Here is a 24,301-nt window from a genome sequence, read left to right as displayed (position 1 = left end):
TATGAGATTCACTGAAAGAGAGATGCTACTCGGCAGTGGGTATATATCTAAGGTGATGCTCAGCGCTCGCAGCGCAATCAATAAAACATAAAGTCTATCGTTACGCTGGATGAAAGCAAACAAATCCTTGGTGTAGGTGAGGAGATATATTCAAACAATCACCAAGGTATAAACGCCTCTGGAAATTCGTTGGGCTCCATGGAATCTCCAGGCAGCCTATTGTAGGTACTTGCCACCCTGCCCCCACTCTCCTCTCTATTTTTCTTCTCTGCATGCTTCTTGCAGAGCACACACAGACATACTGCAGCGAGCAAGAGGAGGAGAGAAGAAGAAAAGGGGAGTGGGGAGGAGAGAAGAGGTGCTGATACTCAGTAATTGAGGGGCAACCCTGTCACAGTTGACCTGCAGGAGACCGGGGATATAATGTATTCCATTTTCTCTCTGCTATCCTGGGACTGACAGCCTGCAGAGTCCCAGGTCTGACAGACCTAACTGAGAGCTGTCATCCTCTGCCTACCTTATAACACCCATTTCTAGCTTGTGCTCCGAATCACATGCGCACACATATTGTGCATGCACAAATATTTGACTACCATTGGCTTCTACTTGCAGGTTGTCATGAAATTTACAAACAAATACACAGTAGAATTCCCTTTAATAGGAAGCCAGTGCAATTTTGTGTGAATTTGTGGAGTGAAATGACTGCACTCCCTGTTTTATAGAGACTCTAATGCTCCTCTAGTAAAAACAAAGTACCGGCGCTCATCACCAGAAGCACATCTCCCAAAAAATGGGACAGATGCAGTGACGGATAAAGGGAGTATATTTAGACCCTGAGTCCTTGCCCTTTGTGTCTTCCTGATTTGTTCTAATGTGGGAGCCTAATCCAGGAAAAGCAGATTAAAAATGTATTAAATTCCTTAAAATTGCAGAATTTTTTTAATACCACATTTGCAGTGGAAATGCAACTGAAGCAGCTTAAACAACATAAACCTCCCGAACGTCGTCTCCGCAGCAATGAAAGAGGGAGCCGAGATCTGCAAGCAAAATGAGTCACGTAAATTATGTTTTGAAAAATGCATTGTTACACTGATGATGTGTATTTGTAAAACAGCAAGAAGAAAATGCTCACCCAACCAGTCAGAACAAACCAAGAGTTAGTGATTGCAGATTGCTGACACGTGCTATATGTGCGTGTATGTAATTGATTGTGCACTGTGACCCAAATAGTTGCACGGGAAAAGTGAGAAGTTTTTTTTAACTTTTTTTTTTTTACATTACTTATGTTACTTCACTAAATCAATATAATATCACTTTGCAATTTCCACAGTGCTTCACTGCATACAGATTATTTTTTCTTTCTGTCTCATAAAAACCCTCAAGTGGATTAGCTCCAAATGAGAACATGGAAGTGGGCAGGAAGAACAATTCAGCTGAGTTTCTGCCTTAAAGGCCTCCTGCGCGTAGTCTAAATCACTTTTTGCTTTAATAGCTTTTCAAGACAAGAAAAAAAAGAAAGAAAGAAACTAAGCTCCACAATGACATAATAAATCAGCCAAGTTAAAGAATGAAAATTGCAAATAACCTAAATGGCATTTACATTACTGCCAGGGAGACTGGGTGGATATAACCAGTCGAAACAAAGGCTGTGTAAAACACTACAGTCAGTGCTCGCCTCTGCTCACCTGACCTACCGAGTGTCCTCTCAATGACAATATGGCCGCCCCCACAGGCTGTAGCTCAGCCGCCATTATGACACAATGCACCCATCTGCCCTTCAAACCAACCCAGCAGCATGAAGCTGGCCAGTGTGTGTCCATGCACGCATGTGTCCCATCTGCCCTTTCAGCCAGGCAAGCAGCATGAAGCCGACCTCTGACCCTTAGGATTATGGTTCCACCATGTGCCAGTGAGCAGGGTGATGAGACTGACCTATGTGGGCTGCTGCTACTGCTGTGTGTGAGTGCATATTAGTGACAGATGACAACGGGCACGATCCACTGGCCAACACACACACATACACATACAAACACAAGCAAGTGAAATACTGCTTGCACTGGTCACTTTTTGGATCCATAAATCAGCGTCTCTGCATTGTAAGAGCATGTTGGTAAATTTGATGAACTGAAGAGTGAGTGGCTTTCAATCATTTACATGCATGTCCCACAGTGTGTGCGTGTACATACATACGTTTACACAAGTGTCTCTATAGCGAGTGATCTAATGTCGATCTGAGGACAAGCAGACATCCTAAGCTCTGACACAACCAATCAAGGCAAAGCCAGCATGATCGTCTTGGCAACCCCTGTCATCACATAGTTTATCCGGAGCTTCCTCCAATCAGGGAGCACCACAGCCTTTCCAAGCCCCTCCCACAGGGGTCGGGGAGGTGGTGCCAGCCGATGCTGCAGAGGCTCCTCCATGAGCGGATGCTCTAATCTGGATCCAGTGTGGAGAGGATCACTAATCCCAGATTATGGCTCTTTGGGATTAAGAGATGCTGATGCACAGGTTTGCACTCACCTCCAATCCCCAAACATCTCAATCTGGCTCTCTGCTTTCCAACTATTTATTTATAAGTGACTTATGTATGTATGTATGTATATATATGTATATATTGTACTATTCTTAGTTAGCGTATTATCTGTCTTGTCTTAATGTTGGTTTAAAATGGAGCACTGTAACAAAAAAAATAATTTCCCCCAGGGATCAATAAAGTATTCTGATTCTGATTCTGATTCTGATTCTGCTCCAAGCCTCAAACCTCAGTCAGAGGCATCTACAAAAGCCCAAGCTGTGGTAGCAGCGCGGGTGCCTGAAATGAGATGTCTTGTTAAAGGTGTTGACATGTTGATCTGAACGATTCAGAGCACACCTGCTGTCGGGCTTTAGCCGTTTCTCAGCCATTTGATGTTATAGTTGAAGTGCGCAGAATGATTTGTAGCACGCTGATGCTCAGAGCTGTTGGCGCACCGAAGGCGGCGGGTTAGTGGAAATGAAAGTTTCTCTCTAGTTGCCACTATCTCGCTGAGCGCAAGTGACAGGGACAACAGGGAGAGTGGTAAACAAAGCAAAGCAGACATTCCACCTCTGAGGGATAGCAAATCACCACGCTGATACCTACTGCATGTCATACAGAATAAAAGTGGGGACAACACAGGCGGGAGCTCAAGCGAGACGAACATGGAACTTCATGAAAATGTTTTGCCAAACTCTCTTCCCCTCATAGGAAATTCCATCTCTGCTGACAGCTTTTCTCAAAAGCGATATTTCGCCACTGAAAAGCGCACTTGAGTGAACAAACGAAGGGAAAATCAGAGACACTGAGCCTGCAGTTCAGAGGGAGTACATGTGTGCGAAGGAGAATTCCCTCAGCCCGCAGAGTTTGATTTATAAGTGACAATCTACAAGATTTAAGCCTCTACAATATGAGTTTGCCACGTGGTGGTATTATTTCAGCACACAGAGAAAAATCAAGCAATAGAGGTCGGTAACGAAGAGGGGCGGTGGAAGAGGGAGGGGGATAGAAAAATGGTGGCAGTGGGAGAAATAACTGCTCAAATATTGTCCATTACAATAATTCATACATCACACGGTGATGTGTAAATTAGGACCTCAGAGTCAACATGGGCACAAATAATTAAGTTGAAATATTAATGATGAAATATCCTCACAAGTGTGCGGCTCATGATCAATTTGGGGTTAATGAGTCGTTTATCTCTGTCCAATCCCTGCTCGTCTTCCTGCCAGTTCCTGCTGCGGGGGGAAATCTACATAACAGGTTCCTGCATGTAGTGTGGATAAATGTGCAAATGATCCCATAAACAAAATCAATTTATCCTGCTCAGGGTTTTTTTTTTCATGGTTGAGAAAGGGGATACAGTAAGTGCAGAAATGAAGCCACAGTCGAGAGCCGGCGCAGCTACACTGTCAATACTTCTTCTGCTCTGTTTCAGGGTGCTGTCAGCAAAATTGAGACTGAAAACCTGCAGATTTCACAGTCTCTTCTCTTCTTCTCTGTCCTTAATTCCTGAAGACTTGAGTCCAGCCTTTTTCACGTTGTCCAAAAAGCAGTGAATAGGAGAATTAAATATTGGCTACTTGTTCTTATTAGTTGATCAGCTATCTCTATGCTGACTCAGTAAGCGCTCTGTGGTTGTTCAGGCCTGCATGGGAGCATTTTTGTTTGTTTGCGTGACATGACGCTTCTTTACACAGGGCAGCAGTCACATCTCTACGTCTTTCTCTCTTTTAGTTATAAGGACCTTCCCTCTGTTCTGAAGCTGATTAGTTTTGACCTGAGCAACCTAGTGCTGCTATATCCAATCAGCCTAATCACTCAAACTCTTGCCTTCCCCCACCTTCTTTACCCTAATGGGCTTTCCCTGCTCTGGTGACTTAGCACTTAAGAGGTAGGGAGGTGGAGGGGTGGGGGTGGGTGGTTATTACTCCAGGAAAACCCTGTTAAAACTTCTTAACAGAGCCAATGCTGTCCTTCATTTTACAAACAGCTCAGGTACTTAAGGAAAAAATAACCGGCGTCCTCCATCGTTACCCATATTTACTGCTGTGAGTGGTGGCTAACCCAGTTGCCAGTATGCTTTTGTATGAATTTGCATCACCTCCCAAAGGGCAAGCAAATTAATGAATATTCACACTTAATCTATAGCCCACGGCAGCCATGCATTATTCATGAGCTGTTGCTGTTTTTGTGGTAGCACGCACACATCTCAGATTTGTCATCGCAAATCATAATTTCATTTTCTCCTGACTTCGATGTGTGCCACGTGCAAGCGATGGCTGCACTTGCTAAAGGCACGCGGCAAATCGGTGCACGGCTGGGCCTACGTCTCACTGCAGGTTTTAATCTCACAATTAATGTGAAACCACGTCCTCAACGAAGAGATTCACGCTCCCAAATGCTAACGATGACATTCCTAATCTCAGATTCTCCGATTCTCACAGGGGTTTTCACGTCAGAGAGGATTCAGGCTGTCACTAAGCTGCAGAGGACTCAGAGCAGCAGCGGTAAAGACATCAGCGAGACAGGTGCCATCTTGAATTATGGCAGTCTGTCAACATGCAAACAAGACTTGGAGTCCTGATGTGGTACGTATGTTTGCAGCACCAAAACTCACAGTGGCCAAATGCATACGTCCTTAAAAGTAGAACTCAGAGAACCGATCAGTCACTAGACTACCGGCTAACTCGGCAGCAAAAATCAGAATAAGGTAACAGCGTTGACATCCCATTGTCCAACCCAGCAAAGAGGACGTCTAAAAGGTTTCCGTATGAAGGAAGGAGAAAGTGTGGTGACAGTTTAAAAGCCTTTCCTGACACTCAGCAAAATGGGCCAACCTTCTTCCAAACAATTGCACCTGCAAGTCAAATTGTATTAGTGATGCACGATGTTTTTCACATGGAAAAAAAGAGTCACAATAGAGCTCAAGTGTGGTGCATCGAACTGAATCAGTGTTGGGGGGGTTTCTCTTGTAAAGGGTGGAAAAATAAATGCAGGATTATCTTTCACAACAAAATAAAATCACTACAAAAACTACAACTTCTGGCAAAAACACAGAAATTGCTCACTGGGAGAAAATTATGAATCAACCTATTAAATATACACTTGGAGAAAAGCGCAGCCCGTACATTTTAGCACCTTTGTCAGTGGTGCAATCAAAATATTCTCTCAGCACTCACATGTATGCTCCCTTAAAAGAAAATCAGGAGTTACCTCTTTGTTCTTGAAATTGTTTTATTGAGAGAAAGTATATATATATGTGTTATGCTCAGTAAAATAATTGCAATGTTTTCGGTTAAACATGAATATTCAAAATCCTTGAATTTGCTGTGAGAAAATAATTAGGAGTTTATTAGCATTTGTTTATTTGTCCATGCATAAAACCTCCTAATGAGAGTGTATTAACAAGCCCTCGACTCTAGGGAGGTAAATTCTCAGTGTTAAGAAGGTCTTCCGTGTTTGGAAAATGCTATGCTGCAAAAGGAAGGGGGGGGGGGGATAAATAAATAAAAATAGAAAACTGATTAGCCTGTGAACAGCTAAATTAACCTCACACGTCTAAAGCGGTGACATGTCCTCAGCCAACCTCTGCTAGCAGGATTTGCTCTCCATGCATTGAAACATAAAGAGGAGGAAAATACCAACTCAGGGTAATTATAACACATACAGTGACTTGACATTTAGGGCACAGTGTAGAGAAGGGGAGATAGTTGGCCTTATCAGAAGCTATAATGAAAGGTCAATGGCCTCCTCAGTGTTTACCTCCAATCATGTGGTCTGAAGAATCTTCTTCAGTCTCTATTGAAAGAGCACCGGTGTGGTTAGGAGATACAGCATTTCTGACTGCAGGTGAAACCAAAAATAACACTGGCTCATTCTTTTTCTGGACTCTCTGTGTTTTGACATTTTACTACAAAAAAAGTGATTTCTTTTTTCAATTTCATAGGACTTTATAATAAAATATAGGATGGAATAATATAAAATAGTACTGTCACACTCCCACAAAAGCACCCTCTAAGAAATTAAATGTATACATTGCACTACTCCCATTCATCCTGTGCTGTGCCTACACTCTGCTTGTGTGAAAACTGAGCAAAGTGTATTTCTTTCACTCTCTCTCTTTCCCCGTGCCTTTTTGGTTCAGTCTCCGTCAGTGGAAGGAAAAAGCTGCATTGATAAATAGGTCAGAGAGCTTTTCCACCCCCCAATGGTTTCAGGCCCAGCTTGGCAAATTGAACATAATTAAGGCCCAAGGCAAAGGTTGCACTTTCCTTGAAATAGCGAGAGGAGTGGTGCAGAAGTTAGCTTGCTACAGGAGGAAACACGCCGCCATGCATGTTCAGTACACCATGCCTGGGCACCGAGGATCCACAGAGCTGCAGCCGTAAGCAGGAGGAAGAGGAGGGGTTGGAGAGAGAGAGGATGGCAGCCATTACAGAGCCAGGAAAACTCTCCTCACATGTCTCTCTCTAGCACACATGCAGCTTTTGATGCTTCTTTATTTCTATCACATTGATAAACAAACATTGGAGGAATATTAGGTGGTTTTGTTCTCTTGCAAAGAGTCAGATAAATAGATTGATGCTCTCTAATAGATAAATAATATAGCTGCTGGGCAGTAAGTCTGGTTCTGTCCAAAGGTACAATAAAGGGCTTTGGATCACCTCTAAAGCTAACAAATATATGTTATATCTTTTAAATAATTTATTTAAAAAATGCAAAGATATAGAACCAAGAAGGTATTTTTTCAACTAAAATAGATTCACTAATGTAGTATTTATTGAAGTAGAAGCTGGATCTTTGCCTGTAGACTTTACATATGTCAGGTTATCCGAGTGTGACAGAGCGTAGCTCTCAGAAAAAAGAGAAACAGCACACTGATACACTCACAGTATCACTACACCTGTTCCCTTTTTTCTTTCCTCGTCTTTTCCTGCAGCTATGATTTGCTGATTGGTTTGAAAAACAAAACATTCACTGATTATATAATTAATGTGAGGGCTTCTGCATCCTGTCCCCTGTATATTCCTTGACTGGTTGCTGGGTGGTTACTGGCTACTACTCTCACCAGGTAAAATTGGCCGCAAAAATGGTGTTACCGCTCTTTATGATAGCTTTGGTAACTAAAGGATTGTCTCAGTCACTGACTGTGACTCATGAACTAACCCCAGATCTGTGATGAAACTTGAAAAACAAACTGAAAACAGAGATTTTTTGCCTTCAAAGTAAAAAAATGCTGTTGTTTCATCCTGAGACCAACGTGTTGTAAAAGTGCAACTTTTACTTTGAAAGGAAACTGTTGCCAGTTCTGGTAGTTGGTGAGAGTCTGGAAATAAGCCTGCATCCATGCAAAGTAATGGCAACTGCGCCAACCTATGGAGGGTCACTTTTGCACTGATTGGACTCTTGGCCCGTGTGACCTTAAAGACACAATTAGGCCACAATGTGTCAGAAGCTAAAACAAAAGGAAAATGCAATCAATCAATCAACCAAATCAAGGCTTCAAAATAGTGATGGAGGAGATGGCCATCATTTATCTACAGTTTATAGAAATGTGTTTCCTCAGCTGACCTTTGAGGGAAGCTATTAGTACAACTGATTAATGATAATGTCCATTAATCACAGAATTCTGACTTTTTCTCCAAAATCTGGAACAAAAAAAAAAGGAGAAAATCCTAAAAACCCTTGTTTTTTTGTTTTGCTTTATGGGTTTTTTCAGTGGCCCTAATCCTCTTCCAGGTCATGTACATCTATTCCTGGAATATGTATTGGGTTTACTCTGTGACTTCCAGGAGAAATGGTTCATCGCAAAAATATTTATTTGTGTTTTTTTAAATATTGATTAGTCTTAATCTCAAAAATTCAAAATGAAAATGTTAATTAATACCTTTTTCAAATTTTGGACAGTGCTTTGGAAAGGACTTCACACAACAAGCCACATTCACAGGCATACAGGATTTTAAATTCTTCCTAATCACACACACAGCAATAGGTGCAACAGAAACTGGTACTTAAAGAGCACTTTTGTACTCAGTTTGAGCCTTCAAGGTTAGTACAAGCCACACTCGCCTTTTTCTATGACTAATCGCGTTTAACCCAACACTCGCAGATACATTGGGGTAATTTTCAGTGTTGGGTTCAGTGTCTCACTTCCTGCCCAAGAATACTTAGACTGGTTCCCCTAGTCTGCATGTCAGATCCCCCCCAAAAAAACAAAATCAACCCTCCTTCGAGCCAGCGACCTAAGGATTTCTGGGAACCCACTACAGTCCTCTGCTCTACCAACTGAGCTATCGAAGGGGACAATGGACAGTTAGGCGTCTCTCACTCAAGAATACAACATGCAGGCTAGAGGAATTTCCATCCTTTGTGATAAGTTGAGCTATGTTAGCTTAGCACAAAGGCTGGAAATTCCTGAATTGAGCTGAACAATGTTAGCTTAGCTAAGTTGATGTTTACTGCACATGCAGGTGAGTGGTGTTCTTCTTCTTCACCGTTGTTACTATACAGACAGTTAGAACTTTTATAAAGAGTGATTTTTTTCCTGCCCCCTTAGTGTGGGCTTAGTGTGCCATTATAATTCCCCACTCTTCACAGTGGTATCCTGAACGGTCTGGGATGCCGTTAGTGAGCTTGGATGCCAGGCTCCATTAGTGTCCCAGCATCCTCTGCTCCGAGGGCTTTGCCTCTGCAGGGAGGACAAAGCAGAGCAGAACCACACAGGGATCGCACAGGTTAAAGATGAAGAGATCCAGGTCTGGGTGGAGGTCTGGTGTCTGGTAAGGAAGGGCAGCTATGTTAACTATCCCACCACATTGTCAGGCTGTACTGGTGAAAGCCAAATACAGCAGGTTGGCAGTGTATTGGGGATTATGCTCTTTACACCACAAAAACCCATAGCTATTAATGAGAACTCATGGAGAGCAAGAACTGTATGTGGCAGTATTTTTCCTACAAGGAGGGAGCTGAGGGAGAGGAATATTTTTAGTGCAGTTCGTCTGTCGGTAAGATTCCTCAAAAACTTCCAGGCTAAAATTCATAAAACTTGGTGGACATGAAGACCAGAGAGGAAAGAGTACATCCAATCAGGGTGCAGATCCCAATCACTTTCTTTAGTGCAACATCATTTATAACAACACAACGGCATTTGAGGAGCTACACCCATGAAATCAGCAGTTTCAAGATGAAATACATTTTTATGGAAAAAATTAACCAGTAGTATGAAAGGAAACATCTTTGACATGCACAGCATTTGACAGTGCACACAACAAATGATGCAAAAGTGGGGAAGATTGTAGCAATTCAAGTAAAAGGCTATAATTTAAGGCTAAAAGCTGCTGTAATGTGCATCAGCAAAACGCTAACACTGAATATTAGAAGATGATTGAACAAGCTTTTCTTTTCCACAACTGATGTTTGCAGGAGAGGGAGTTTTAACCAATAAAACTCCACCATGGCTTTTATTGTGTGCAGTCATTGTCAAAAATAATTACATAAAAATTTAAAAAGATCTTGTGGCTTAAGCTGATGGTTTTGACTTGATTTAAATTATTCACACTTAGCATTTTCCTAAAGAGCACCATGAGCGATGCCAGTAACCGTAATTTAATGTTGCTGTTTCCAGGCAGAATTTGTATTTTGCCTATTGCACCTATTGCAAAAATGTTTTTAAAAAAAAAAAAAATATTAACATACATTTTTTTAGATATCAGATTTTAATGCTTCGGGAAATACACCTGCCTATTTCTGAAATTGACGTGCAGCAGCATCACACCAGGCCTCCTCTGCCTTCCATCCCCCACCACAGACACCGAGTGCTAGTGGACGCCATATGGCGAAAGATTTACCATGGTGACACGGACATGAGGCTCTAACTCAAACCTCCATCAGAATGTCAAGGAATATCACAGAGAAGGAAGGAGATGGAGAAAGGAGGTATGATAGCACTGTTCCCTCAGCACAATCGATTCAGCTGGCCTGAACAGTCCCAGTCCCTTCAGCCTCATAAGACTAATGGTGGAAAATCACAACCTCGGGGGTTCGATCCTCTAAAGGGCCTCTGAGACCTTATTAATATGCAGCTTTATTTATTTATTTGATTTAGATTTTTTTGAGGAACGGGCATGCTCTGAAATGTTTGTCGCGTACACTCAATTTTACACGTATAAACAAAAACATTTGAAGCATGTGGATAAAGTATCAGCCGCTCGCTGAGCACAGCGCGGGAAGGCACAAAGACGCGTGCACACGCTGCAGCCACGCACGCACGCCGCAGAAGGAAACAGAAGCCATAAAAATATTCAGCTGATTGCTCCCTGACTACGCAGTCAAAGTAAGAAAACCCGACAGGTACTATCTCCCCACTCTGCGTGGTACATCTGAATGTGCTGTGCAGGCATTTTCGCCATCTCGGTTCTCTAGGTACGGCTTCCCCTCCCCCCGCCATCTCCATCATACTGTATCCTCATGCACACAGCAGGCTCCCCTCCCCCAGCCCGCCTTCACCATCCCCTGGGAAGATGGAGCAACCAGAGAGAAATTAATTGAAATCTAAACCGCGATGCAGGATTAACTAAGTAGGTGAATTCTAGTTGTCACATAATCAGGGCTAGTGTACTGTTTGACTTTCATCAAATGGAGCTGACTGAAACAGCGACCGGGGATAATGACAGGGAAAAAGGAGCCAGCTGCTGTGCCCCCCTCCCCCTCTTTCTCTCTCTCTCTCTCTCTCCATCCCATCCCTTCCCCCCTCTCCTCAGCATCTCTCCCTCCTGTCTCCTACCCTCAGATGTAAATTTGGGTCCTTCCTATGGCTGACGAAGTGTTGTTGTATGGAGGAGATCCTAGAAGGGGCAAAACTGCAAAATTCTGCTATCACATACTCTGACCTCCCTGCCTTCCACATACACAGATCTGATACGGAGACAGATAAGCAGCACTAACAAACAGCTGCAGGATCTTCATCTGTCTTTATCATGACCGTGTGCCACTAGCGAAGGAAATACTTTATCACATACAAGAGAGTGTACTATGTCGTGCACGCTGGCAACGATCTGACTAAGGAGCTCGAATTATCGCACACTTACACAAAAAAGACAAATCACGTCGATATCATCTTCCGTAAGCATCTATGTGTCATTACACATATCATGTAAAGCAACTGTGGTATTTGCTGTACTAGCACTTGAAAAATGCAATCTGTCATTTCCACCCAACTACTGTAAATGCACCGTGGTATTTGGCTTTCTTCTGAGACAACAGAGGATGAAATGTTAAAGTAAAGTGGGTCAAACAGCACGCAGCTCTGATGAAGCATGACTTACTGCAAAAAAATGAGAGCATGTCAAAAGATTTCTATTTCCCTTTGAAGGGATGGTGTAGATAGGGCAACGCGATGCGCTGTGAAGAAAAGGCACTTGATCTATTTTGAATGCTGAAAATGTCCTCAGGTCAATCTTACATGGTGTTTTTTTGATCAGACGCTGATGCAAAACACAAATAAACTATGTATCTTGTTCAGCGTATAGCGCCAACTTGCAGGGAAAACCATCAAGAAAAGTTGCTTTTCAGAGAATATTTGTGTTGCAGATCATTTAAACTGCTTAAATTACACTTTTAATAATATGAATACTGCATTTGCCTTTTATTTAGCAATACCTGTACTAATCAACTGGAGTAAAGAGGCAACATTTTGGTGTTAAAATTGGCGCAGCTCTGCTGCTGCTGCTTCCAGCAATAAAATTATTTCTTTAGAATTTCACGCCGTTTAAAAATCAATATTGTAGCAAGTTGTCCGTGAATGTTTCTGTGTGCATATCTATAGTGTGGATAGCAGTGGGTGTGGGCAGTACAGCAGAGCAAGCTGCCAGCTACCCAGTTGATAATATAGCTTGGGCTTATGCCCAGCAAGGTTGACCTCAGTCTGTTGGCTTGCGATGTCATTTACCACCTGCCACACACACACACACACACACATACACACACACACACACACACACACACACACACACACACACACACACACACACACACACACACACACACACACACACACACACTCTATCACTTTCACTGCCTCGGTTCAACCTCTACACATCTTTGTTTCTCTACAAACACACACACAAATATACAGGTCTGTCCTCAGGTAAAGGGGGTTGCTACATGCAGCTACAGGCAGCTGTGTGATGGACTAAAGTGTGCTCAACAAGTGTCAGTGTGAATATGTGAAGGTTCAAGAAAACGATCAACAAAAGAAAAAGAGGATGAAATGAAGTTCATCTTGTGAGAGGTTTGTAGTTTCCAAGAGCAAAGGCCACAGAGGCTAAAGAAAAAAGCAAGAGCGAGAGAGAGAATACAACACGCACCAAAACAGACACGTACCCGGGCTTGTGCACAAATTCAGGCACTTCGACAGAGATGTGTGTCGCAGGCATGCGGAGCGGCATACCTGGACAGATGGCAGGCAGTCATCCCGATGCACCTGCCATCAGCGTGCCGCCCGAGAGGCAGAACAGAAACTGTTTCATCTCTCTCTCTCTCTCTCTCTCTCTCTCACACACGGATGGATCTGTTTCTTCGATAAAGGCACGCCGCATGGATGCTGATGTGAGTATGGCTGTGCACCGCTGTCTGTTTTAAGTCATTTAACAAATAGAAGAGCAGAAGTTCTTATAAGCATCTGAACTACCTGCACTAGCTTTAACAGTAATACAATATTTAAAATATATTAATATATAAAAACGTACACTTGACTACAAGCAAGATTAATTCCAACAATATCACCTGTAATATTTCATTTAGCATCACTGATTAATCACACGGTTTGGTTTATTAGTACGAGCTTGAACTCTGACACCTGGATTAATTTCATCCGATCTAATTAAGATCGATTTTTGTTCAGTCAAATGTTTTACTGTGGGACAGAGAGGAGGCTGTGGCTATTGCACGATTGCTGCAGTGTGCGTCTCTGCCCAGTAAAAACCTGCGAGCGACTCTGATGCTCTCCATTACAGAGAGAAGCGATGGATGGAGAGGCTAACAGACTACCAAAACCCACTGCTCCAGCCTAAATCACATTTCAAAGCATACAGGAGTCTATTATAGGAAATTAGAAGGGCCTTGGATCTCAACAAGTCTATCCTTCAATTTTATTGAGTCTTCTCGGTAGCCCTCGGTGTGTTGTGTATACTTGTCAATAGCAATTCATCTACATGTGTTCTGTTGACAAACAGTGCCAAGCGTGTGTCTGCAGCTCAAACGAGTGCATGTGTGTGAATGCACGTGCACACACTGGTATCCTTAACCCCGCCCTTAGTAGCAGGAGAAATAAATGCACGAGGTAATAGTTTGAGGTCCTGGGTGACGTTCGGAGAATCTGATATTGAGTGGATTTTTCTAAAGTCCAAACACAAATTCAAACTAATCACCGCCCACATGGAAAAGGAATAGAAAAAAAAGTTTTACATTCCTTCCAACAATTTTTTTATGACTTTTATACATCTCCCTAGATGTATATGTCTCATATTTGGATAAAAAAATGCCCCGTTTACATTTTTCTTAAACAGTATAATTACACAAATTCAGCATGAATCCAGTTGTATGGCAAAAATGTGAAAGGGGCCTCTTATATAAGCAAATCACAGTATGAGATACATACAAGTCTCGACACGCTATATATATAAAAGAGGAATTTATGTCTACGTTTGCAATTTTTTGTCTATTTCCTTCTATTTTGGAGGAGCAATGTTAAAAATATAGTAAAGTAAAACGGAAGCTTCTAAACACTAGTAGGAAGTATGAGTCTCTGCTATCTAGGGATCGGCGCTATTATTGGATTCAACAATGAAACTTTGTTGTCCTGCTATTCTACACCACAAATACTAGTCAGTTAAATAATATACCACGATTAATACATTTTATAACATTATTAATACATAAAGTATTATTAACACTTCATGTACAACAGCAGTTAACTGGTGGGTCTAAGATGAAACACAACTGCCTGCCACTGGTTTGCAGCCGTGGTAAACAGGGACCTTCTCTTTCAGCGCCAGCACGCTGGAAAGTGGGACAGATGACATCAACATTTTGATTTAGAAAATAAAAATGAATAGTTGCATTTAAGCCTTGTTATAATAAAAGGACACATAACTCAGCTGGAGCATTGCATTAGCACACTGATCGACGTCACTACAAATCTTTAGGACAAAAAGGCTGCTGGTGGTAGCACCGCTTGTTATACTCAACAAAAATATTAGTGTCGTTACTGACCACACATTGGCGAATCATGATGAGTTAAAAGAAAAAAATCACACCGAGTAATAAATTTACTGGACAACTTATTAAACACACCTTGTCATCTGTGTTGACATGGCAGCATCACACAGTTGCTGCAGATTTGCTGGTTTCACACCCACGATGTGAATCTCCCATTTCACCACATCACAAAGATGCTGTATTGGATTGAGATCTGGTGAGTGTGGAGGCCATTTGAGAAAAGCAAACTCATAGTCATGTTCCCAAAACCAGTTTGAGATGATTAGAGTTTTGTGACACGGCGTGTTATCCTGCTGGAAGCAGCCATCAGAAGATGAGTAGAGTGTTGTCATAAAGGGATGGACATAGTCAGCAACAATACTCAGACTGCGGTGTTTAAACAATGCTCAGAAAAGAAGAACTGATCCCCCACACCATTACACCACCACAAGCAACACCATGCTTTCATGTTGTTTACACTAAATTCTGACCTACTATCTGAATGTTGCAGTATATCAGTATCAGTATCATCATTTTTCCACTTTTCTGTTGGCCAATTTTGGTGAGATTGTGTAACCTGTAGCCTCAGCTTCCTGTGACGACTGAAAGGTGGCACTCGGTGTGGTCTTCTGCTGCTGTAGCCCATCTGTTTTAAGATTTTCTGTGTTGTGCATTCAGAGATGCTCTTCTGCATATCTTGGTTGTAGCGAGTGGTCATTTGAGTGACGGCTTGCAGCCTGGCCATTCTCCTCTGACCTCTGCCATCAACAAGGCATTTTTTCCACACAGAGCTGATGCTTATTGGATATTTTCTCCTTTTCAGACCATTATCCGTAAACTGTAGAGATGATTGTGCTGGAAAATCCCAGTAGCTGGCAGTTTCTTAAACTCGCCAGCTCATATGGCACCAACAGCCATTCTAATATGGTAAATTAAGGTAGATGTCTTACTTAAAGAGTAACCAATAAGTCAAATTGTTTCCCAGTTGTACTAAGAAAACTCTGCTTTCATCCAGAAAGAATGAAGCGTACTGGATGTGTACTTTATTCAATTACTGCTACTTTCATCAGGTGGTAAAAAAAAGAAGAAGAATCATTTGAATCTTAAATCCAAACTCTGTGTAGTTTTTAAAAAAAATCATTTTCTCAGCATTTTATGGCTTTAATGAAAAAATATATAGGTAGGAATATCTTCATGCTGGCAGCTGTAAAAATTCCTAACCATCATATTCATGTTTCCCCTCCAGCCTTCAGACCCCCTTCTAAATTTCCATCCACCTCCCTCCCATCCACACTCCCGCTGTCTGTCTGCTCCTGCAGAGAGCCACAGCTCACAATCCATGTGCATCATGTCAGATAATTTTGTGGCGGCGAATCAATAATGCAACCGTAAATTTCATTTAAATAAACATTAGTGGCCTACTTAATTAATGAAACCTCGTCTGCAATTTGTCAGTGTCAGGAGTGCTAACCCCTTTGATGTTGGTATGAATATTCTTTTTCAGAAAATGAGGCGCCCGCACGATTAGAGCTTATTGTGGCGTTAGCCTCTTCCTCACCGTCAGCGACGCTGCCTCAATTTGTGCAGGGCTTATCAAGAGTACACAGCATCACCAGATTAAAATCATTTACTGTGCAGAGGAGACAATGGGAGGCTGTAAAATGAGTGTGGGGAAACATCATGAAAAATAGTGGGGGGAATATCTAATGAATCTAATCTACATACAAGCAACTTGATCAAATGCTTGAGCAATTTCAGAGGCCATACATCAAACAGTACATGACATTAACATCGAATCAATATCTAGCAGGTCCACACCCATAAGCCGTAGCGCTGAGCGCTAATAACCGGCAGGGTTATGAGAGATAAATAAAAAGACAAATATAAACAGCCGACTATCCTTTTGTGAGACGAGCATCTGACCTGTCCTTGTCGGTGTGCGGAAAACAGCTTCTCGCGACCCAATTTCATTCAGCTACATAATTTAGCGGTGAGCCACGTGACTTCATAACCACTGCAAAAATATTCATCAAAACAAGTTAGCGAATCTATTTCAGCAGACTCGCTTACAATCCCTGGTCCCACCATTACAACTGTTTCATTAGTTGGGAGAACAACTCATAAAGGCATAGCTGACCTAAATAAGTCAAGTTGATCAGCGCATAGCTCAAGTTGATAAATTTAAAACATTCAAGATGGCATAAAAGGATTTGACTTTTAGCCATGGAACTAAAATCAGACTGACAGCAGTTCAGCTAATACAGAAAGTGATATAGCAGCAAGAGACTACCTTGACTGTCAAAACGTGTTTGTAAGTCACATTTCACCTGAAACATATCAGTCAAAACACAGTCACTGATCAAGATAAAGAGCTATAAATGGGAAATGTTAGAAAAATCTTTATCCAGGTGTTAAAACAAAGGTACTGACATATTTCTATTCATCCCTTCTTATCCTTTTTCTTTTTTACCGCCCCTCTCGTTGCTGGTGATAAAGCCAAATTGCAATTATTTGGGGGAGACAGTGGGAATAAAATACAAAGCTGTGTTGAAATATTCTAGGACATTTAGAAGTATAGGTTTCCTATCACCACAAAGAAAGACCGACTCAAATGCATCTATAAAGAGAAGCGTCGTGGATAAACGCATAAACGTTTTCTGTAGCGCTTTGCAGTCGACTCCAGCAGTTCATTCATTCTTCAACAAAAACCAGGTTACAGCGCAGAGCCAAAAATCTGATTAAAGCTCAAGGTATGAACGAGACAGAATATAGAAACTGGAAATCACACCCCCAACCAGTCTTTATTTGGGACACCTGAAATAGGCCAGTGGCTGGTTTCCTCCTATCAGAGGAGCCCTGGGAAACCTGAGAGAGAGACTGGAGGGAAAAGAAGAGAGTGAGGAGGTGGAAGGATGACTGTGGCGGTGGTGGGGGTGGTGGGGGGATTCAGCGGGGCCTTAAGTGTGCTATCATAGGCGTCTCTTGTGCCTGCCTGCTTTATTTGCAGTAGTCAGGTTAATGAGTCCACCAGCCCACTTGATGTTGAGAGGCCTGCCACAAAGAGCTGCCTCATTAGAGCTAGCCTGGCACGCTGCTCTGAGACAAAGGGACATTCACACTGCTGAATGCCTTTACGCTCCTCAATGCTGCCAGCCTGTGAGAGCCAACACCATGGCATAGCCCCCTGCACACGTCCTGGCGCCTGGCCAGCCACGCCACGACCCCAAGTTTGCTGGCTGGACTCGCAGGCTGCAGCGGTGCTAGTAAGCGGCAGGGTGTACTAAGATCAGCTGTAGCGTGCTGTGGGTTAGTAATGTAAAAGCCACGATGTAGGAAGCTGGGAGACCAGCTGGAGTATTGAAGATTCTGATTGGTTCCCCTGGCTTTCTTCCTTGGTTTATCTTTGTATTTGCACCAGGCGTTGCCTCAACATTCATCTCTTTCTGTGCAGGCAACTCTTAGCTGACAAGGTCTAAAATACATATGCAAATTATCTTAAAAAAACAAAACGATTTGCTGCCAAAATATATCTAATTATATGACATAACAAATGAAGTGCTGTCAGCGAGCGTGATCCCTGCCTGTGATAACAGTTACTTTATCAGCTGAGGTGCTGGAGGTATTTAAAAGTCACTGCTCTGTGTAATTTCATGCTTGGCAACTAGAGGCTGCAATATCTGTATCTACAAGAAAACCAGCCTCCCACCTAACCTGAAGTCTATAGAGAACTTTTATGTTTTAGAGGCAAACTCAAACTTTTGTTTGTGACAACAATGATGCTAATATCTTAGATGGCATGTATATTTCAGATCTTACATTTAATACTGTAAGAAGTGGATACGTGGACTTGGATATTTTGGTATAAAGTGTCACTTTTTAACTCCTGTTACTGTTATATAGTCAACGCAGAGCACGGGATTAGACTTTATATCAGCCGTATTCCATGTTAGATGCACTGGCTGTGATCCAGTTCACCGCTTCAGCACAAAAAAAGGAAAAAATCTCTTAAGGCTTGGGGTCAGGAGTTAAATATTTTCTGCATAGGCAATCCGCTCTTTCCACCACACTATTTATAGCGCAGGCAGAAACAGCTGAGCTGACTGCAGTGATGTCACTTGCGCTGATGGAATGCTTTGTTCCACAGCGTGTGCGCATACCACCTGGGTCTGTGCGAGCTGCGAGGGAAGCTCGATGCAGGAGCCAAGATGGCTGACAGTTGCCCCATTTTTTTCCCAAGTGTTAAAAAGAAATGAAAAAAGAAAAAAAATGTCACTATCTTCTTAACCCAGACTGTCCACAGCCTCCAAATATAACCTCATAAAAGCATTAGGTCCTCTGACACGGCTCTGTGTGTTAATGTCATAAAAAGATAGCAGCGTTTGGGGCTGTCGTTTAGCGCTCATGCCAAAGTAGGGTAACATCAGCGTGAGCTCTCTCTCTTTCTCTCTCTCTCTCTCACACACACACACACACACACACACACACACACTGCGGCTGAAGAGGAGAAAATAACACGTCGCCATCTTAAGCGTTTAACTCTTTGTCGTTCTGTGCATGGCGTGCATACGGCTGAGGTGTTCAAGAAGCACTATACCCATATATATATTTTTAGTACGCCTTTGGGCTTCTTTCAGTGTCCCTAAAAGAGCATGGTTGCCTGGCAACCGTTATTGTTGCCATGGAGATTCATGTGTTGGCAGCTGCTGCAATCAGCATTAACTCAAGGCACATATTCTCATTCCGATAGTCAGGCGATGGGAAGGCAACTAGGACACACAGTCAGAGAGGGATAGTAATCACTGTGAAACATATGCTCATCCATTACTTGCTGCATTAATACAATTATATCAAAAAGAAATTTATGGCTGTGCTTTGATGCAATGATCGCATTTCAGACAGAGGCATAAAATTCCACCTCATAACAGATCCCCACTTTTATTTAATAAATGGCACCAGGCTGTAACGCAACGGAAAACAATGCCATTTCTCCTCTGACATAAGAAGCAAATCTGTTCAAAACGTCCCTGCTCAGAGTCACATCTGTTCCCATTTGTCTTTTAAAGCAGCAAGGTAAAAAAGAAAGAAAGAAAAAGAAACAACAAAAAAACTCAATGTATGTGAAAATCTGTACACGATATAACCGGATTAAACGAGACAATGGCAACCCGGCTGAGAGATGTGAAAAATAGATCTCGCGAATGGCACGTTTGACAACACTGTTCGCACATTAAATAATTTCACATAGACCCTTATTACACAGTAAAGTGTATAGCGTTTGAGAGACAGTGAGGCTTACGTTTAGTGATAAATTTCAGACTAAACTCAATATTTTCAGCAGCTCTCTGCCAGCTGCTGCTGTTTCATTTCGACCTGTTGGGGGATAAGTGATATTTACCTCTTTCCATTCTTCATATGGGGAGGTATCCATGCCCGCTGGAACAATTGCAGCCCTGTTGTGAGCAGAAACACACGCAAGATCATGATAGTAGTTATTTCCCCTCTTTTTTTTCCCTTTTCCATGCTCCCAGCTCACTCTGTCACTTTGCTGTTGACATCACAGAGTTATGTAGGGATAAAGAGGCAGAGAAAAACAATAACAGACCCATTGACCCCTATTTCACAAACCTTGGGGGTATGGGAGAAATCCACTTACAAGGCTGGAACAGACCTGCTGATTGGGCCTCAATAGGCTTTCTATTAGGGAGCAGCAGAAGTGCAGCAGAAGGTCCTGACTACTGCCATTTCTGAGTGAGGATGTTTCTGTGATGGTGCAGATTTACATCTAACCTCCTGTACGCCTCGGGTTTGAAGCAGACACCGGACTGTATCTGGAATCAGAGGGAAAACTGGATAAGTGTGCGACGCAGTTACACAGCTATACATTATTCCACACTGTACCTTATAAAATCAGCAATCTGATCATATCACTCCCGCTGCATCTGTTTTTAAAGAAAAAAATAAATAACTGCGACCGAGCAAAGCGAAGCAGCGGCAGCACTGGAATACAAGTTATTAGAGCAAAATGATTTCCAGAAGGATGAGCACGTGTGTCCAAAATAAATGAATTCAATTTTTAATTCAATTACTGTTTTATGTTCAAGGTGGGCAATGCAGAGGAGGCAATCCACTGCACTTTAAGGCTAAAGACACAAATCTTTCCGAAACAAATCAAGATTAAGCCGCTCGTTTTACATTTATTAAAAAGAAAAAGAAGGAGAAGAAGAAGAAGAAAAAAAAGCCTGGGGTTTTCCTTTCAGCAGAGCAACCCTCAGACTATCGACTTCACTAAAAAGAAAACCTTAGGTTAATGGTTCTGTAAATTTCCCCTCTCTAACAGTTTTAATTGCACTACACAAGAGAAACATGGCTTTGGGAGTCAGACGCTATGATCTCCTGCCATAAGCATTAGAATGGAGGCTCACCTTGCTTTCTCTGGATGCTGCTGGTTGACATTTAACATCACAGAGAGAGGGGAGGTGCAGAGCCAGGTGCCCTACATGCACATTTGACCCCCTGCTAATGTCATAAGGGGAAGGTCCCACACACCCTTGCTTCGCTCATACAAAACACTACAAGGCTGCAGAGTACTATCTAAGTAATTACAGATAGACTTTAGTTACCTCTTAATATTTACATGTATATAGCATAATCCTGCAACTTAACGTTTCCACTGCATGAAATAAAAAGCTCAGTGTTTTATTGAATTATAAAGAACATATCAGTGTCTGCTGCTAGAAAGTGCAACGCTTCCTTATATTTGCACATTGTTAAATGTGCAAATATAAGAGCATTTTAGGTAATCATTAGGAAATCGACATCTCTTTTCTTTATTTTAACTAAGGCAAAAACACAATTCTCTGCAGCATGAGGAAGGATGCAGCACACTTTGGAGGGCACAACAAACACAGCCAGCAGGCCTGTAACCCAGTGCAGATGACCTGGTTCTGCTTGCACGCAACCATGAAATAACAACTGCTGTTTAGAGTTTGATGTTAGCTTGGGGAGCGTACTGTCCCTGCTCAAGCTAAGCAGGCAAACCTTACTGTCAGGATTTGCTTGGAAAAAAAAATTGCAATCAGGTCATGTCCTAAAACAAAGCAGGTGCTGCATCTACTGGGTTATTCTCTAATTCTGGAGTCTGCTCATTGCAGGTCAGGACTGGTGGCACATATAACGCTGTAACCCATATAGTCTTTTTTTTTTTTTTTTTTTAAACACACTGGATGTTGAAAAGTTTCTATAATTTCTGATGACTGAACACATAGAGATGTCAGAAAATAAGCATCTGTGATGAAAAAGCACAATACAAAAATATGTGGAGCTTACTAAAATTTAATAGTTAACTATTTTGTTCGTAACAACCTACTAATGACATCTGTAAGGACTCAGAACAGCCACATATATGCATTTTATAATATAAATGTTTTTATATAGGTTGTAGAAACACATGGTGAAATGTGTGTGTTTGTGCACTTTTTTAAGCCACTTACAAAAGGACAATTTGAATAATTTGAATACTGTGTATTTATTATTTTTTAATAAACATTTTTTAAAGAATAAACATATTCCAAAGGCAATAATAAATCCACACAGCGGTTTGCATCTTTATAGACATCCCGTGGATGATTTTTGAATGTAAAGTAACAGCAAGAAATTGTCTCTACCGAAGGCGCACAATGTCTCACTACCACTGCTAAATATTCTCCATATTTCCACTCACATTGTGGAAATGCACAGTATGCCCCCTCTTTCTTATGTGGTACTGCAGGTATGTTTACCTGCCTATGTTGCTTATGTGCCATCACAGATTGGGCATCTTTTAATTTAAGCCAGAAAACCAAAATAAATGCCTTTTTTTCTTCCCCGCTTCCTCACAAGATCATTGAGGACAGCTGTGATTGCTCCTAACTTGATTTAATATCAATTTTGAGAAATTACAAAAGCCATTTGGAAATACATCAGAATCTGTTAAGTGAATGATACTGCCACACATTTTAACACATAAAAATATGCAACAAATTTGAACTTGGGTTTAAAAATAACTTGGCATTGATCAGCAAAATCAAAGCATGGATAATAATATCCCCACCAAAAAATATATAAAATAAAATATTAACTACAGTTTAACTATTGTGTTATAACATTTTTTACTAGAACTAATATGCTAAAAAAAATAAGACAAAAATTATAAGCATATTAAACCAAGTCTGCATAGATTTTATGGAGTAAACTGTAGCACAAAATGAGCCCCACTGTGTAGGCTGTGTGATGTTGGGGTAAGGCCTGATGCATGATACAAAAAAAAAAAAATAATAATTAAAAGGGAGGGGAGACTGATAGAAAGGCAACGGTTACCAAGGCATCTCAGTTTGGTTAAAACTGATGCAACTACAACGTTTACTACTGCAGAGCACATAGCTCACAGCGACCCTGCACACACTTTCCTACAGACAGCACGTTCGCGTTTCGACCTGACTTCCAATTCGTTTCACTGACTGCCAAAAATAAAAGACCAACAACACCGACGCTTATTTGGGAGCTTTTAATGCTCACGCATGCCACACAGGTTTGAAATGAAATTAATATCTTGTTGTTGTTGTTGTTGTTGTTTTTTTAATTAGTTAATTAACTAATTTTACTCCATAGGGTCACATATAGTTTGATCTTGAGTAAAATGAATGTGGTTGTCAGGACATTCTCACACAGGTACGGTTGATGTGGCCATGCTGCAGAGGAAGGCCTGCTTCAGATTTTTTTTTGTCGGCTTAGACAGCAGCCTCGATCGAAGACGCACAGCACAGACCGCATTTCGATGTCGCCTTACATCTAGTTTTGTTGTTGTTGTTGTTGTGGCACTTGTTCCCATAGGCTCCGTGTGCAGAACGCTGCGCACGCAAAGGGCGTTTCGATGCGGCAGTTTCTCTGTGTTTTGACGTTAAAGAACGGCTGTCACGGCGATTATGCGACTCCCTTACTTCACGCAGATCGGTTTATATTTCTGTTGTACTCTCTTTTGTTCTTCTCGAGTCCAGAACAACGTGTCGGTGTGCGACAGAAATCCCTATCCGGACGTGTTGATCGCAAATCCAGCAGAAGTGCGAAACAAACAGGTTCGGTTCGATAAGAAGTCCAAATCCTGCTGTCCGTGAGTTCCCATCCGCCTTCTGCGCGGAGTCCCAACTTCTACCATTAGCCCACAACTTTTACAAACTTCCACCTCTGTCCAAATGATGGAATTTGCAACTGCAGCCACAAGTTATTTCTTTCTGTTTCCTCCCTACTTCTTTCCCACCCTTGACGCCCCCCCCCCCCCCCTTCCTCTCAACCCCCTTTTTTTCTCAAAAGAGAGGCCCACCGGCTGCCTCTTGATTAATAAATGTTTAGGCTATGTGTTTTGAAGTGAGGGACAAAAGGGGTTGGCCTGTGACCCCTAGGAGCCCCGACCTTGCGCAGGTTCATTGTGAGGCGCTGGGAAAGGGGCTTTGGGACGGAGACCCCGGGCCACTGACCCACACACATCCCAGA

The 24,301-nt window shown here is 42.0% G+C and overlaps 1 long non-coding RNA gene across 2 annotated transcripts in view; it reads right to left on the bottom strand.

The window, feature by feature from the left end:
- Positions 1–24,051, bottom strand: part of LOC145430943 (uncharacterized) — a 49,058-nt gene extending 25,007 nt beyond the window's left edge. The window contains exons 1-3 of one of the 2 annotated variants that reach the window (XR_013911288.1): positions 23,601–24,051; positions 20,402–20,604; positions 20,172–20,226 (exon numbers count right to left, since the gene is read on the bottom strand). This is a non-coding gene — a long non-coding RNA (uncharacterized LOC145430943). The remainder of the gene's footprint in view (positions 1–20,171; positions 20,227–20,401; positions 20,605–23,600) is intronic. The other variant, XR_013911289.1, reaches the window with a different exon arrangement.
- Positions 24,052–24,301: the final 250 nt, after the last annotated feature.

The sequence above is a fragment of the Astatotilapia calliptera genome, chromosome 9, assembly GCF_964374335.1.
Source record: "Astatotilapia calliptera chromosome 9, fAstCal68.1, whole genome shotgun sequence".
Classification (NCBI taxonomy): Eukaryota; Metazoa; Chordata; class Actinopteri; order Cichliformes; family Cichlidae; genus Astatotilapia; species Astatotilapia calliptera.
The sequence above is the reverse complement of the archived record's forward strand: the minus strand, read 5'-3'. Positions and strand labels throughout refer to the sequence as shown.